Consider the following 16,904-nt stretch of genomic DNA (forward strand, 5'->3'; position numbering starts at 1 on the left):
ATTTAGAAGCGATTGGTACGCCTTGGTTATTCTATTTCAATGGAAGGGTTATCATTTTTTTTAAACATAAAATGCTACAGCTATGTGAAGTTAGCTAAGCTAAATATACGACATTGAACATCGGGCATTAAAAGATGAAAGTTGTGCTGGCACGACATTAGCCATTCGATAATGAAAATCGTACTAGCACGACATTGGCCATTGGTCATTTAAAAAAAATGTCTTGCCGGCACGACATTGAAAACTGGACATTCAAAAATGAATCCGTTTTGCAATGACGTGCCAGCACGACATTCACTTTTGAAAGATCGGCGAAAGAAAGTTTTTCATCGACTGCTTTATCATACTTGTTATGCTGAATAGATACTCGAATGCAGAATCATGACAGATAACCAAACATTCGAGTTCAAAAACATATTTAAGTTAAACAACTAAACACGCTTCACAATAAAAATGAGTCGGTAATGAGGGATCATTCCATTTCAATGGTTATGCTGGCGATACATTGAATGAACTTATCAACCTGTATTGTAATGAAAATAGAATATAATACTCTGTTATTACCGTTCATCAACCGTTCATCAGTCGAATATGTAGAATTAAAAACATTTCGGCACTTTGTTTTCGCTATGTGTTTATAAATAAATTACAAAAATGCTCTCAATCCGGTCCGCGCGTTTTTTTTTGTTTTTTTTTTGTCCTGTAATTCGTATTTCAGCGTATTGGTAGGGTGACTTTCAGCACTTTTGAAAACAGGGACCCGGACCCCCCTTTGCTACATTTCATGTTATATACCAAAATAACCGGGAAGGTCTGAAGTTTATCAGACTGCCGGCATAAATTAGCATAAATGGCGGCGAGCCGAGAAAATCCAAAATGGCCGACAAAGATGGCCGCCAAAATCTGAAAACCAGCTATGCTCTTTTTTGCCTTGTTAATAGAACTATTTATCTATTTTTACATATTTTTCCATCTCATTTGCAAGAATATAGATGGTTTATGTCTTTTCAGGATGTAACTTGGTAAAAATATAAAAGATTTACAATTTTTTCATAATAAATAGTGAAAATTTTGCCAAAATTTTTCATATGAGGGTACTATTTTAATTTGTATCTTTTTTATTTATTGCACCCATTACCTATTTCTTAGATTAAAAGATAATTATAAACATTTATACATAATAAACAAACTTGTTTCCATCTACCACCAAGCTATAAATTGTCAAAAGCTGTTTTTGGGTGGGTGGGGTAAATTGAAGTGGTTTAAAATTCGGACCAGGTCAGGATTTAGTTCAGATTATACTAGAGAGAACAGACTGTTAAGTTGCAAAACTGCCATCTATAATTATGTTTGATCAAAGCATATTAATTTAAAGATTTTATAAATTAAAAGCCATTTATACAGGTAGGATCATTTTCAAAGATAAAATTTACATCAGCATCGTGGAAGTTGTTTCGGCGGGAAAATTTAAAAACATGTAAACAAAGGCATTTTTTTCAACATTTGACTCTAAAGTGAGTATAATTATAATGAATATTAAACATTTATTCCTTCTTAAACATAGTAAGTGTGTTTTGACATGTATAAAATGTTAAAATATTTAAGAGATGGATGGATTGTTTATTTATGTGATCAGAAACTTGAAAAGTTGAATTGAGAGTGTCCTAGACTATTTGTTTTGATAATTTGCAATAATGTTATGAGTGAAAATGGTTCAAAAACATGTGTTTACATGTATGTTCACTATAAGACAGCTGAATAAGTATAAATATTACAATATATGCTTGAAATGCAAATAAATCTATTCTATATATGAAAAACAGTGCAACTGTAAATTATATCCCTTCAAATATATCCACCGTATTTTCATTAGTTCAAACATCAGACATTGTTTTTAACCCAATCATATTAGCTCCCCCTACTGATCTTAACACTGTGTATACCACATTAGTCCGTACAAAAGAACAGATAGGTGCTTTAGGACAACATATTTGTCCAATTGTGTTTGATATGGGCTTATTGACAAAGGCCCTGGAAAATGTCTGGGCCTACCCGAGTGAGTTTGAGGGCGTTATACCTATTGAAGGTGGCATGCATTTCATGATGAGTATTTTTGGTGGGATAGGGCACATTTATGATGCGGGGTTAAAACAGTTGATGGTAGAGTCTGATGTTTTGCAAAGTTGACAGCTGGTCATATATTGTCTGGCAAAGACTTTGACCGAGCTTTGCGGACTATTCTCATGATTGATGAAGTGTTGAACAACAGATTTCTCTTTCAGCTAAGAGCATGGGCTGAACAAAAAAGAAAGAGTTTCCTCACAATCTTTTTCAGAGGATTGCCTCTATGAAACAAAGTTCCGACTCTGATAGCAATGAATTTGATAGCATTTCAGGATTCGATTCTGAGATGATTCCTCTTATTGAGTTATTCAGATCTGAGGGAAGATCAATGTCACCATTGTTCAAATTTTGGGATGACTATCTCACTAAGGTATCATTGCCTATCAAAGTGTATCTATCTTCCTCGAGGCATGGTATTTGGAGTGCTCACCAGGATGCCAAACAGATGTTTTTGCCTTTTCTGTTTGCCTCAAATAGATCTATTTATGCCAGGTTCATGACATACATGGTGTTGAAGATGAATCGAATTCCTGAACACCTGACAAAGAATTTCGATCAAGGTCAGTTTCCTAAACTCACAAAAGGCACGTTCAATGCCGTCTGGATAGATTATGTGCTTGAAGTCACAGAAAATAAGGCACTCAAATCCTCTGGTGGTATTATAGGGTTAACACACAATGACAGTGCATTAACACGGTGGTTTTTATCGAGACCGTTAACCGCAAAGTATGCCATAGCATTTGCAAACCGCAGACCGACCACATCAACAAAACATCACACAGACACTCCATTCCATACAAATGCATGCAATAGTGCAGTTAGTCAGATGTTGTCCCTTTTTGAGAATGAATCATTTATAGATCCGTTTTCTCTTTTGTCTCCCCCTGAAAAGCTAGTAAACATTGCTACAGGAGTAGCAGCCCTGCTTGAGGTGGAGGAGAGGCTTTTAAATTGTCATGATACAGGCAAACGATTGCTGCAAACTTTTGTTAGTGAGAGGTTCATAGTTGAAGAAGACCAGTCAACAAAAAAGTCATTCTTTGATACAATGGCACGGGTTAAAATAAAAACCATGGCTCTGTCTAAGTCTGTTGTTCGAACGGCCACAAAATCCGTTCAGATCAATGGTTAGGAGTGGTATCTTCGGCTTTTGGCCATTAATACATTCAAAAAGGTGCCTTTGCAACGGGTTTTATCATTTGAAATTGCCCCAGTCCCTCTTAGTTTGTTCACTGATGATGGTTCCATAACAATGACAAAGAAATCCGACTTCCTAGACAAAATTGAAGGTCTTGTTAAAGATGAGGTTATTTACAGTATCCCAGCTGCTTCTAATTGTATTGTCTTTGATGGGATGGCTATTGTCCAAATGCTTCAACCTTCATCAAATAGACAAATCTCTTACTCGGAAATGGCTTCAGAGTTTTGGAGATGTGTATTAGCCAGCAGTTATGGTATCAAACACATCCATGTGGTTTTCGATAGGTATGTGACTAACAGTTTGAAGGCCCAAACGCGCCAAAAACGGGGTGAAACTCTTTCCCATGCGCCAGTTAAAATTCAACCAAATATGCAGATCAGGGACTGGAAAAGTATACTGACCAGCACAAAGAGTAAATGTGAGTTAACTTTATACAGAACACCTTGCATTGCATGCCCATGATATTCTTGTCAATGGTGAGACATTGTTTGTTGCTGGTGATATGGGTACAAAGGCTTTAAAAGTCACCGGTCTGTCAGTAGCATTTGTTGGTGGCCTAACATCCGACCAGGAGGAAGCAGATGTTCCACTGATATTTCATGTTGCACATGCATCTGATTTAGGTGCAAATACAATTGTTGTTGCCAGTCCGGACACCGACATGTTTGTTCTCCTTGTACATCATTTTGATCAGTTGAGAGTTGAAAAGATATTTTTCAAAACGGGTCGTAAAGTGGCGTATTCTGATCGAACAAGGTATATTCCAGTTCATTCCGCAGTTGAATCTCTTCAGCCAGAAGTTACACAAATATTGTTACCGGTATTTTGTATCACGGGCTGTGATACATGTTCTTCATTATTTGGTATTGTTAAAAAGAGAGCTTTCCAAGTCATGACCAAATCGGCAGAACAAGTCAGTGATCTTGCAGACCTTGGGGCTCAGTCGACACGTTTACCTCAGACAAACGCAGCAGCTGTTGTTTTTGTTGGCTTGTTGTATGGTCAAAACAATTGTAAATTATGAATGTTTTAAGAACAAATCTTGTTCTTGCAAAAACAAAAGTAAAACCAAGGAAACTTCCTCCAACCAGTGACAGTTTCATGCTCCACTTGCTTCGATGTATGTACCAATTGTTGATCTGGAGAGGTGCATTATCCCCAACACCATTGGCTGATCCAGTGGACTATGGTTATACTGTTGATCCACATTCAGGATTTTTTATTCCTCAGATGATGACACAGGCTGCAGCTGCCCGTGAATTGCTAAGTGATTTGGTTTGTAGTTGCTGTAATTCATGCAAAGATGATTGTGTTTGTTGTTCGAATGAGCAACCTTGTACCGAAGCATGCGATTGTAAGGGGTGCTTGACAAACACAAGTTCATGTCAGAACTTGTTTACTGAACTTGCAGATGTTGAGTTAGAAGATTGCTAAATTAGCTTTATGATTTTATTAGTTCCCAGAAGTGTTATTAAGATGCACTTGCATATACTCATATGTAAAATGGTAAAAATTATTTGTATGTGCCTACTGTTATTTTGTCAAAGATATCAAATATTAGCAACCATCTTGGAAGTCATTATGTTATCCATCATTGATTTAATGAAGTTAATTCATTTTGAAAGATGATATAATTGTTTAAATATCACTATTTGTTATTTGTTCATTAATAAACTTTCATCTACTTATACACTTTTTAATACTATTATAAATATAATCATGAAAAATTGTCCATGCTGCCAGGAATTCAACCTAAAGGTCAGCCATTTTGGATAATTTTAGCTCGCCACTCTTTATTCAAATTTATGCTTTCACCCTGATAATCATGCGTTGATACAACATAATTGCAGGTGTCAGTTGCATGCAACCTAGCAGTTTTTTCCTCATAATGAAACTTTAAGAAAATTCTCAATTTTTGGTCCGGTTTTCAGAACCACTTCAATTTACCCCACCCACATGAAACAGCTTTTGGTTGGATAAAAATGGTTAAAACTCATATAAAAACATATTTATTTATGTATAAATAATAAAAGTTATCTTATAATACAAGAAAAGGTTACTGGATGCAATTATTCAAAATATATATGTTAAAATTCCACACTGCCTTGCAAAATTTGGACATTTTTTAAATATATTTTTTGTATAAAAGTTATATTTTCCCCTTTTTCCCCCTATGTCATCACTAAAAAGCATAAAATATGATCATTCTTACAGTTTAGGTGAAAAATAATGTTGAAACGAGATGAAAAGGTCGATTAACAAAGCAAAAAAGAGCAAATTTGATTTTCAGATTTTGGCGGCCATCTTTGTCGGCCATCTTGGATTTTCTCGGCTCGCCGCCATTTATGCTAATTTATGCCGGCAGTCTGATAAACTTCAGACCTTCCCGGTCATTTTGGTATATAACATGAATTGTAGCAAAGGGGGGTCCGGGTTACCCCTTTTAATAGTGGCCTTTTAAGCTGAAAGTCACCCCACCATATAATTTACACATCAGATAATATTGAACAGGTCATCACTCAAATAGTTGTCACTATAGATAGTTGAGCGGCGCATTCACTATACTACTTATCTTGTCAATTTTACACACTTACAAACCTGTCCAAGTTGAATATTTGCATGTTTGGTGAAGACACGGAAATACATGAAATATCACTTAGTGAACAGAATGACATGATAAACATTCAACTATGACATTGATTTTGATACCCACCGCCTTTATAGTATTGTGTTCAGACATATCAGTATCTACACCACTAGGAGAAAAAGAATTTAGATATGTTTTCTTATGAATAACCCCAGGTACAATTTATACATTGTTTTGATGCTATTAAAGATATCCGATGTACAGTTTAAATTATGTGAAAAGCTTTTTATCCCTTTTTAAAAAACTTTATAAGTAAGGTCAGACGCGTAGCTACCTTTACGCGAGTACGCGGCTGAATCCACATGAATCTGACAAAAATATCGGCCAAAGTTGCAGCATGCGTACTTGACTACAAGATCATTCAACTGTCCATTTTCCAGTACTTTTAAAGCACCCCAAAACGCCCATAATGCACCAGATTTCACGATGGTTTTCAAAATTTTCCGAGGGGGTATGCCCCAGAACCCGCCTAGCACAATTATAAATCCACATGAATAGAGGGCTAGCTACACCCCTGAAGTTAAAAGTCGGAACGCTAAGGTTAATTTCTTTGTAGTAAATGGCTATGCTTAAATTCGTTTCCAGGAGAGGATCAAGGAATTGACGTTACAGGGTGTGAAGCTAAGGGGCGTAACCTTTTGACCTGCACCCCTCCTTCAGAACCGATATTTTTATGGTTGAAGTGATGGCAGGGTGGTGGGGGTTGGGGTTACTTTCCCTAGAAATTGTTCACATTGTTTAGTCCGAAACGGTGCATTTTGAGCGTATTTTATTACTTGTGTGTCCTATGTTGAAAAGGGTAAACTTGGACGATTTTAAGGTAAACACCAGGTGCGACCCCCCCCCCCCCCCCCCCCGATCCACTAGTGGTTCCAGTGTACAATGAGTACTTTATAGCGAATATAATAATACCTTGCTTTACTCAAGATTTAATTAAGTATTAAAAGGCATTAATCTTAAACCAGTAGATAAGGTTAACTGTTTCATTTCATCTTTGTGTATATACCATGCACTTGTTGCCACGGTTACCTCCTATATTTTACAAGTTAACTCATATGTTCATGGTTGGGGCTTGGGTATACTAAAACTTGAAACTAGTGAATTGTGCACGAATGCCTGATGACTCCATATTATTTTGGAGTCATGGAAAGGGTTAATGTGTAGACGAACGGCATATTTAAAATAACATAATGGCACTAAAAATACGAACGAGCTTTTTTGGCCTTAAAACATAGCAAGTTAGACCATTTCACGTCCGATTTAAGCTGATGTAAATAATAACACAAATACAAGCACTGCAACTTACATACTTATATATGTCTATTTTTTGAACCAATGCTTCAGATTTGTTAACATTAAGGTGACTTAAGGGTGTTATCATCATTTATATTTGTATTGTGAATATCATTTGTGTTATGCACATGCCACTAAAATAAACAACTTACTTACTTTTATCTTTTAGTTTTATGTTAAAATATTGATTATCAGTTCATTTTTTATGTCTGAGATTTCAAACCTATGTTATTGTTGAGTAAATGTTTTATTGAATGTATTAAATCTATCATGTAACGAGGAACACTTTGTGTTCAAGTTACTTAATAAATAAGTTTAATCTTTAATCTTGAATCTACTTACAAGCTGCAATAAGTTTATGAATAACAAAGTGTTTCTCCTTTATTTTATACATTAGTAAGCAACAATCAATGCCCTTTCAAACGATACCAACATTGTTTATGGTCACCAGGAAACAACATGTAAAAATGCTTCACTATAGTGTTCGATATACAGTCCAAACTCGCTATGTCGACATCGGATATCTCGATTTACCGGTTGTGTCGAACTTTTCATCGGGCCCGAATTTATTCCTTCCTATTCTATATAAAATAATTCTGCTTATGTCGATTTTTCTATCTCAATTTTTTTTCGCTATGTCGAACCCCTTATTTCAGTCCCTGTGGTCGGATTTCACACATTTTCCTTTTTTCGAACTGTAGATCGAGTTGTAGGTGCGAAAACAATCATGACGGTTTGCGATATATTATAATTAAATAACAAGCAATGCTTTCTATCAGGTCCGCGCGTTGTTTTTAAATTTTGTCGCGTAATTTACGTCATATCGTATAATTTACAAACCGGAGATTTTTTAATGAACAGGTAATCAATAACAATACTTGTCACCATGGTTAGTTGAAAGCACATGCATTATAAAACTAATATTGTCTACACACCTACAAATATGTCAAAGATGAATATTTTAAAGTTTAGTGAAGACACGAAAGTACATGTAATAAAACAGTTCAGTGATAATACTTAATTATATGCCATGAATACAGAAAGTGATATTAATAGTGAAATGAACACATACATGCGTTATCCTCTACACTAAAAGTATTTTTTTTTATCAAAACCACCTACCGGATAAAAAGAACGGAATGTACATCCAACTGATAATGATCCCATTATAGTGAAGAACTGAATAAAAATGAATTTTAGAAAGGAATTTTCCGACACAATTGTATTTTAAACCTATTGACTACTTGACAGCAGCTCTAAGCCGATAGTTATTCTTAAACCTATTCATCTTCTATATTAGATATGGATTAAACGATTAAAAGTAGTTATGTTATTAAGCAGGAGATCATTAACGGGATACCCCACTAGATATTGTATAAACGCATTATTATAAAAGACTGGGAGCGATCGGACTGATTATATTTCTGAGGCCAGAGAAAAATAGTTTTTAGATTCTCATTGCATTTTTAGACTATCGGCGCAAATGCATCTTAAGTGTGGGAAATTCCAAAGTTATATTTATTTTCACGTCCTTTCTAACACATAAATCACTGATTTTTTTTATTTTAGATAGATCTAACAATATGGCTGTATGTGGCAGGGATTTAGGACGAAGGTCTGATATACAAATTTTGATAAAAAGTTCCAATAGTTAATTTTGTATCTGGCCTTTTACCTACAAAAACCAGGTTGTTCATTTTTCTAAAGCATTTAATCTGAGAGGACATCGAACATAGACGAAATATGGAGGGTTCAAGGATGTCATTATATCTACAAGAAGTAGTCAATGCCACAAGCTAGCACACGAAAGACAAACTAGGTGTTTAATATAAGTAATGTGACACTGATTTTATTCCATCTTTGGCTTTTATTAAAACAAGCGTGCGTAACCGAGTTTTCGTGATAAATGATCTTTGCGGACGAATAGACGAACGTATGTGTAGTTATTCGTGCAAGTTGTCTGTACGGACGGACGGACATGTATTCGTGAAAGTAATTTCAGCTGACGGACGGACGGACGGACGAACGTTCCGGTAATTATTCGTTGAAAAAAATATGTACGCGTACGGATTAGCGAAAGAATCATATATCAGATTATTGATCAAAACACTGTTTTCAACTTTGGTTGTTATTTATGAAGTTAATGATTTAGGATTAAAGAATTAATGAGATCGCCTACACTCAGGCCGTCATAAGATTTTGTTTGTTTGCATTGGAGGACCTTTTTAAGCCTTAGAATACATTGTTAGTAAGTAATTAGTTTAGAAGACTAAGGCATGAATAGAACATATGGCTAAGCACCTCAGAGGGAAGTTGAACAAGTGTAATAGTTTAAAGTGACACTCTTATTAAAAATTAGTACAAAAACATGTATAGCAAACATCAATTTTGACTGTTACACCTTTAACTGCTTACTAAATCATGCATTTATGGAAATTATTAATTACTGCTAACAAGATTGTAACCGTGCATTTAACAGCACAAAGCGCAAAAATATTAAATGATTGGTGACTTCTAAAAGATTTACTGTGATCTACTATAGTCTCATATGGTAGAAATACCGTGTTTATCCTCATGTCTTTCAAATTAAACTCGGTATCCTACATAAGAACCATTGTTTTCGACATTTATTCATTCTTTTTAGATTATTAAAAAAAACCTATTATTAAATGTGGTAAATCTTATTTGGGAGGAATGGTGCATCTTTAACATTTATTAAAGCCGGAGCTATGGAACTTACTGTAAATGTTTGTATTGTCTCTTCTGGCAAAATATGTACAGAGTTTCATTACAACATCTTGAATAGTTGTTTGAGATGTGGCAAAGGTTAACGTTTTAAACACCGACACCGACAACAACAACAAGATTATGACAACAACGCCAAGGTTATGACAACAACGCCAATATTATGAAAACAACGCCAAGATAATGACAACAACGCCATGATTATGAAGATTATGACAACAACGTCAACATTATGACAACAACGCCAAGATAATGACAACAACGCCAAGATAATGACAACAACGCCAAGATTATAATAACAACGCCAAGATAATGACAACAACGTCAAGATTATGACAACAACGCCAAGAGTATGACTACAACGTCAACATTATGACAACAACGCCAAGATTATGACAACAACGCCAAGATTATGACAACAACGCCAATATATTGACAACAACGCCATGATTATGACAACAACGCCACGGTTATGACAACAACGTCAAGATTATGACAACAACGCCAATATTATGAAAACAACGCCAAGATAATGACAACAACGCCATGATTATGACAACAACGCCAAGATAATGACAACAAGGCCATGATTATGACAACAACGCCATGGTTATGACAGCAACGCCATGAGTATGACAACAACGCCATGATTATGACAACAACACCAAGATTATGACGCCATGATTATGACAACAACCCCAAGATTATGACGCCAAGATTATGACGCCAACGCCATGATTATGACAATAACGCCAAAGCTTTAACAACACACCGAATTTCTTTATACGAAAAACGGACGAGCTAAAATCTAGAGTGTCGAGTTTTTTTTTTAAATAATCAGTTGGACCACTGCAAACAAAAAAGAAGAATTGGAACGGCTCAACTTGTCCGCAGATTTATGATTCTTAATCCATGTTGACAAGAACATAAATCAGACTTGGTCTAGAGTGGAAACATTGAATTATCTGTCGACCAATAAATATCAACTTTTAAATTGATTTAATGACGAATAAAGACCTATTTTAACCTAGCGCAGTCATGTTGGTATTTAAAAAACATAGGCCCAGATTAAGGCGAATTTGTTATGACAGACTTGAGGCTGAAGAGCCTCAAATAAAAAAGTTGAATACTTCACAACTTCTTTAAAATATAAGGACTAAGCTTAAACTAGATAAAAGCACCTGATGAAATTGATAACCACTAGCGTCCTGGCTGGGGTGGGGGTGGGCACCAAGCGCGCCCCAGCTAAAATCGTTCAAGTTTACTTTTATGTCAATATCGAAAAAAATAAAATACGTTCAACTATCACCCTTTGGACTAAATTGTTAAAATATTCGAGGGGGGCTACCCCCAAACACACCGGCCGACTGTTTAAACTATTGGAATTTCGTCTCTGAGGGAGGGGCGTATGACAAACGCCTGTGTCCTTTATTTACGCCCACTCGAACGTTAATTCCTGGAGCCGCCCCTGAAAATTTGCGAGGTACGGACATTATGCAAGCGCATATCGTATATACTCATTACTGATACAGCGTCCATGTAATATTGTCGACATGTTGTATGTCGTCTTGACGAGTTGTAACAATTCGTGTTGTCAAAAGAATGTCAACTTGTTCACTTGTTAACTGGACATGTTAATAAAAGATGTGTCAACAAGAAGGTAATATTCTAATAAGGCCAAACAAAAATTTGTTCGTTTAGGGTAACCTTCCCAAAATTTCTAGGTAGGGTAGGTAGGGATTTTTTTGATTGTTTTAAAAAAATTTTTTTTTCAAAATCTGTCGTAAGTTCAGAGTGTTTTCTTGCACATGGCACTCTTTCCTACATTACTGTCATTGCCTTACTTTGTTTTATCATATAAACAATAATTCTGATTAAAATCTGCATTTATCCGCCCTTCGTAACTCTCTATTCGCTAACGAATATTTTTTGGCTCAGAAACGGAAAAAATAGTTAGGATTGGCGCATTTTTATAGGTAGGGTCGGGTTACCCAAAACGGATATATTTTTCTTTTAGGCCTAATACGATCACTCGTGCTTGTCGACTTTTATAATATACAGCACACTGTGCTGTCAAAGTTCTGTCGATTTGTCTATGTATTCAACTATATTAAATAGATATGGCGACTACACAACTAGTAGAATATGCCATGTCGACTTCCTAATTATAAAGTCGACATAACATATTGCACATGATTTGTCGACAAAGTATATGCCAACAAGTTTTCGACACTACTATTGAACATGCTATGTCGACTTCCTCATTTATAAAGTCGTCACACCATGTTAAACATGATTTTTAAACAAAGTATATGGTAGTAAGTCTAGTTAAAAAGTGAACACGTCAACATAATTCTGACATCATTTCATGTTATATTTGTCGAGTCGACAAACAAGTCGACTACTAGTATACTACATTATCACAGCATCAATATATATGATATACGCTTCCATACTACATAATCTCATCATCAGTATATAGAACTATATACGATATACGCTTCCATACTACATGATCACAGCATCAGTATATATAACTAATAACGATATACGCTTCCATACTACATGATCACAACATCAGTATATATAACTAATAACGATATACGCTTTCATACTACATGATCACAGCATCAGTATATGGAACTATATACGATATACGCTTCCATACTACATGATCACAGCATCAGTATATACAACTATATACGATATACGCTTCCATACTACATGATCACAGCATCAGTATATACAACTATATACGATATACGCTTCCATACTACATGATCACAGCATCAGTATATACAACTATATACGATATACGCTTCCATACTACATGATCACAGCATCAGTTTATACAACTATATACGATATACGCTTCCATACTACATGATCACAGCATCAGTATATATAACTATATACGATATACGCTTCCATACTACATGATCACAGCATCAGTATATATAACTATATACGATATACGCTTCCATACTACATGATCACAGCATCAGTATATAGTACTATATACGATATACGCTTCCATACTACATGATCACAGCATCAGTATATAGAACTATATACGATATACGCTTCCATACTACATGATCACAGCATCAGTATATAGTACTATATACGATATACGCTTCCATACTACATGATCACAGCATCAGTATATAGAACTATATACGATATACGCTTCCATACTACATGATCACAGCATCAGTATATATAACTATATACGATATACGCTTCCATACTACATGATCTCATCATCAGTATATACGACATACGCTTCCATAATAAACATTTGTACCCAGACACAATGTTTAAAGAATGATGGATTTTGACCGTCTGTACAAAATATGATATGTTGATTCATGGAGTGGGGATTATGTCCGTCTGTACCAAATAATTATGATGGGGTATTTTTATTGCGGCGAGTGAGGGATTTCGTCCGTATGTACCAAAATCGTTGGAGATTTTGTCCGTATGTACCAAAATGATTGGGGATTTCGTCCGTTTGTACCAAAATGATTGGAGATTTTGTCCGTATGTACCAAAATGATTGGAGATTTTGTCCGTATGTACCAAAATGATTGGGGATTTTGTCCGTATGTACCAAAATGATTGGGGATTTTGTCCGTATGTACCAAAATCGTTCGGAATTTGTACGTATGTAAAATCGTTGGGGATTTTGCCCGTGTGTACCAAAATCGTTGGAGATTTTGTCCGTATGTACCATAATGATTGGAGATTTTGCCCGTATGTACCAAAATGATTGGGGATTTTGTCCGTATGTACCAAAATGATTGGGGATTTTGCCCGTATGTACCAAAATGATTGGGGATTTTTTCCGTATGTACCAAAATGATTGGGGATTTTTATTGCGGTTGGGATTTTGTCCGTATATACCAAAAACAAAGTTCACGTCAACAGCAAAGATACTTTTTGTTCACTGATTGATTCACCGACATAAAATAACTTTAATGATGTTTTCATGGAATTTCGCGATCTTTTTAGCGGTGAAAATATACAGTGAAATCCCGTTCGCTCGAATTCCCCGGGACCGGTGAAAATACTTCGAGCCTCAGAAAATTCGTGCCAAGCGGGAACGTTTACCTTCAGTATAAAGAAATCGATACTTCACATTTAGTTCGAGCCAATGAGGAATTCGAGCCAAGCGAACTCGAGTCTACGGGTTTCGACGGTACCTCAAATCCGTTCAATTGATTATCAATTGTAACGTTATTCCCCTCTGGGGTGGTGGTGAGAGCTTTGAAATTGAAACAATGCTTTCCATGCAGAAGAATAACTAAATTTCTTACCGGAATATTGTGAGTCCATCTTAAAATATCGTTCTCTATATTTCCACTTTTTCAGGATAAAAAAATAAATACTATAATTCCCTTCGTATAACATTTGTTTGACGTTTCAATTTACGATACATTTACGATTCCAGGTCAAGAGCAGAGACAATGAATACTGATTCTCTATAATGTAATACGGAGAAATGAAATGCCAATACTGGGTAAATATTCAATTTGATCGTTTTCCCGTTTTGTTTGCATTGATCGACTTAAGAGGCACTAAGATACATACTTCTCTGCCACCGATCAATGTGTTGACACTAGTAAGAGTTACGCGCAGAAAAAAGACGACCTTCGGCAATGAAGTGACTGCAATCATCGATATGAAACTTATATCAGCGATATGAAACTTTTACCAGCAATATGAAACTGCTTTCAGTGATATGACACTACCGTAAACGTTATCAAACTTCTTACAAATAAATGACACTGCTACCATCTCTGAAACTGTATTTATTGATATGAAACTGTATCAGCGATATGAAACTGAATTAGCGATATAAAAACTTCTGCTCTCAATACTGAATTATCGATATGAGCTAGACTGCTATCATATAAACAAAACTGCTATCAACTGTATGAAACAGCTGCCATCGGTATGAAACGGCTATCATCGGTATAGGAATGACGTCACCATTACGTCATATGTACTTCCGTTGTGTGGAAAATTCTCAATAAAAAAAATGTTCTTATGATTGATAGATATGTTTTCACATGCTCAATACACTGTAAATCAAAATTATCATTATTCCTGAAACTTGTATACCTTAAGTATTTATTCTTGCTTGATTTATCATTTAGAGTAGAGATTAGCATAAACCGCTGCCCTATAGTTGAAAGGTCATTTTGGAAGAACTGTCATGGCGGACGGTGCAATTTTTAGAGTTTGTTTTTCAAGTGGAGTGATTTTTCTTAGGAATAACTTGACCCCCCCCTTTTTGTTGGCATAAAATGTAATTTAAAGCTTGTACTTTAAGAATATATGTGGTTATCATAGCCTGCATTCGCTCGAAATGCCTTTAAATGTTGTCTAAAAATTATAATTTTACATTGAATTATATAGGGAAAAGCAATGGTGGTGTGTAACCTATAAAGCAGCTGTCATCGGTATGAAACGGCTATCATCGGTATAAAGCAGCTAACATCGATGTGAAACGGCTATCATCAGAATAAAGCAGCTGTCATCGGTATTAAACGGCTATCATCGGTATAAAACAGCTTTCATTGATAAAAGCAGTTGTCATCGGTATGAAAGCAGCTGCCATCGGTATAAAGCAACTACCATCGATATAAAGCAGCTGTCATCGGTATGAAACAGCTTTCATCGATATGAAACAGCTATCATTGATATGAAACAGCTGCCATCGATATAAAACAGCTGTCATCGATATGAAGCAGAGTTCATCGGCGTGAATCTGCTATCATCGATTTGAAACTGCAATCATCGATATGAAACTGCTATTATCGATAAGAAACTGCTATCATCGATATGAAACTGCTATCCGCAATATGAAACTGCTATCATCGATAAGAAACTGCTATCATCGATATGAAACTGCTATCTGCGATATGAAACTGCTTTCATCGATATGAAACTGCTATCATCGATATGAAACGGCTATCAGTGATATGGAATTGCTATAATCGACATGAAACTGCTGTCAGCGATATGAAACTGCTACCGTCGATCGTTTACTGCTATCAGCGATATAAAACTGAATGCTTTATCTTACGTAATGGTTAACGATTATAAGTTTGAGGTTATATTTTGTCTACTGACCTAGGCTCTGTTTAATTCTACTTATCTACCAGGTTAAAATCAACAGCAGCTGGCTGCTGATAAACCAAAGTAAATGTACGGCAGCTATGAAAAACACTGCCATCCCATTGGACAACATAATATTACTTTCGACCACTAAGTTGGGTTCACAAGAAAACAACACAAGATAGTCTATTATTCCGACATTATGCAATGGGAAATATTGTTTATATCGCTCAAACAAATATGAAGACATGAAAAAGTATCATGAATAATATGTTTAGATGCAACCTTTACCCAAAGGCCAAGGTTATGACCCGTGTTTTATTTGCTTAAAATTTGTATCGTTATTATCAATTATGTTACAAAAAAGGACATACTAGTACATACATTTCGGACAGAGGCCGTTTGAACACCGTTGCGCGTATTGAAATGAACGTTACGATATGATTTAATTAGATTTACTTTGACCTTGACCTACTGAACCCAAAACTACTCATCAAGGCAATCTAGTGGTAGACTTCCATGGTCCTACGTCAAAGTGTTTTTGGGTCATTGTGAGAAACTGTGACTTTGACCAGCTGATTCTTCAGAACAATAGGCGTCATCTAACTGTGGAAGGCAACAACCTACTGGTGACGTTGCATGGTCCTACGTCAAACTGGTCTAGTTATTGTGTGAAACGTACGTTAACTGTGGCTTAGACCGTTGACCTGCTGGTCCTAAAAGCATTAAATGTCATCTTCCGGTCACGGGCAACCTTCTGGTGACGTT

The 16,904-nt window shown here is 35.7% G+C and overlaps 1 protein-coding gene across 1 annotated transcript in view; it reads right to left on the bottom strand.

Annotated features, from left to right (window-relative positions):
* Positions 1-8,556, bottom strand: part of LOC128211294 (uncharacterized) — a 15,662-nt gene extending 7,106 nt beyond the window's left edge. The window contains exon 1 of the mRNA XM_052915951.1: positions 8,388-8,556. The gene's annotated coding sequence lies outside the window, so the exon portion shown is untranslated. The remainder of the gene's footprint in view (positions 1-8,387) is intronic.
* Between the last annotated feature and the right edge of the window lie 8,348 nt (positions 8,557-16,904).

The sequence above is a fragment of the Mya arenaria genome, chromosome 12 (assembly GCF_026914265.1).
Source record: "Mya arenaria isolate MELC-2E11 chromosome 12, ASM2691426v1".
NCBI lineage: Eukaryota > Metazoa > Mollusca > Bivalvia > Myida > Myidae > Mya > Mya arenaria.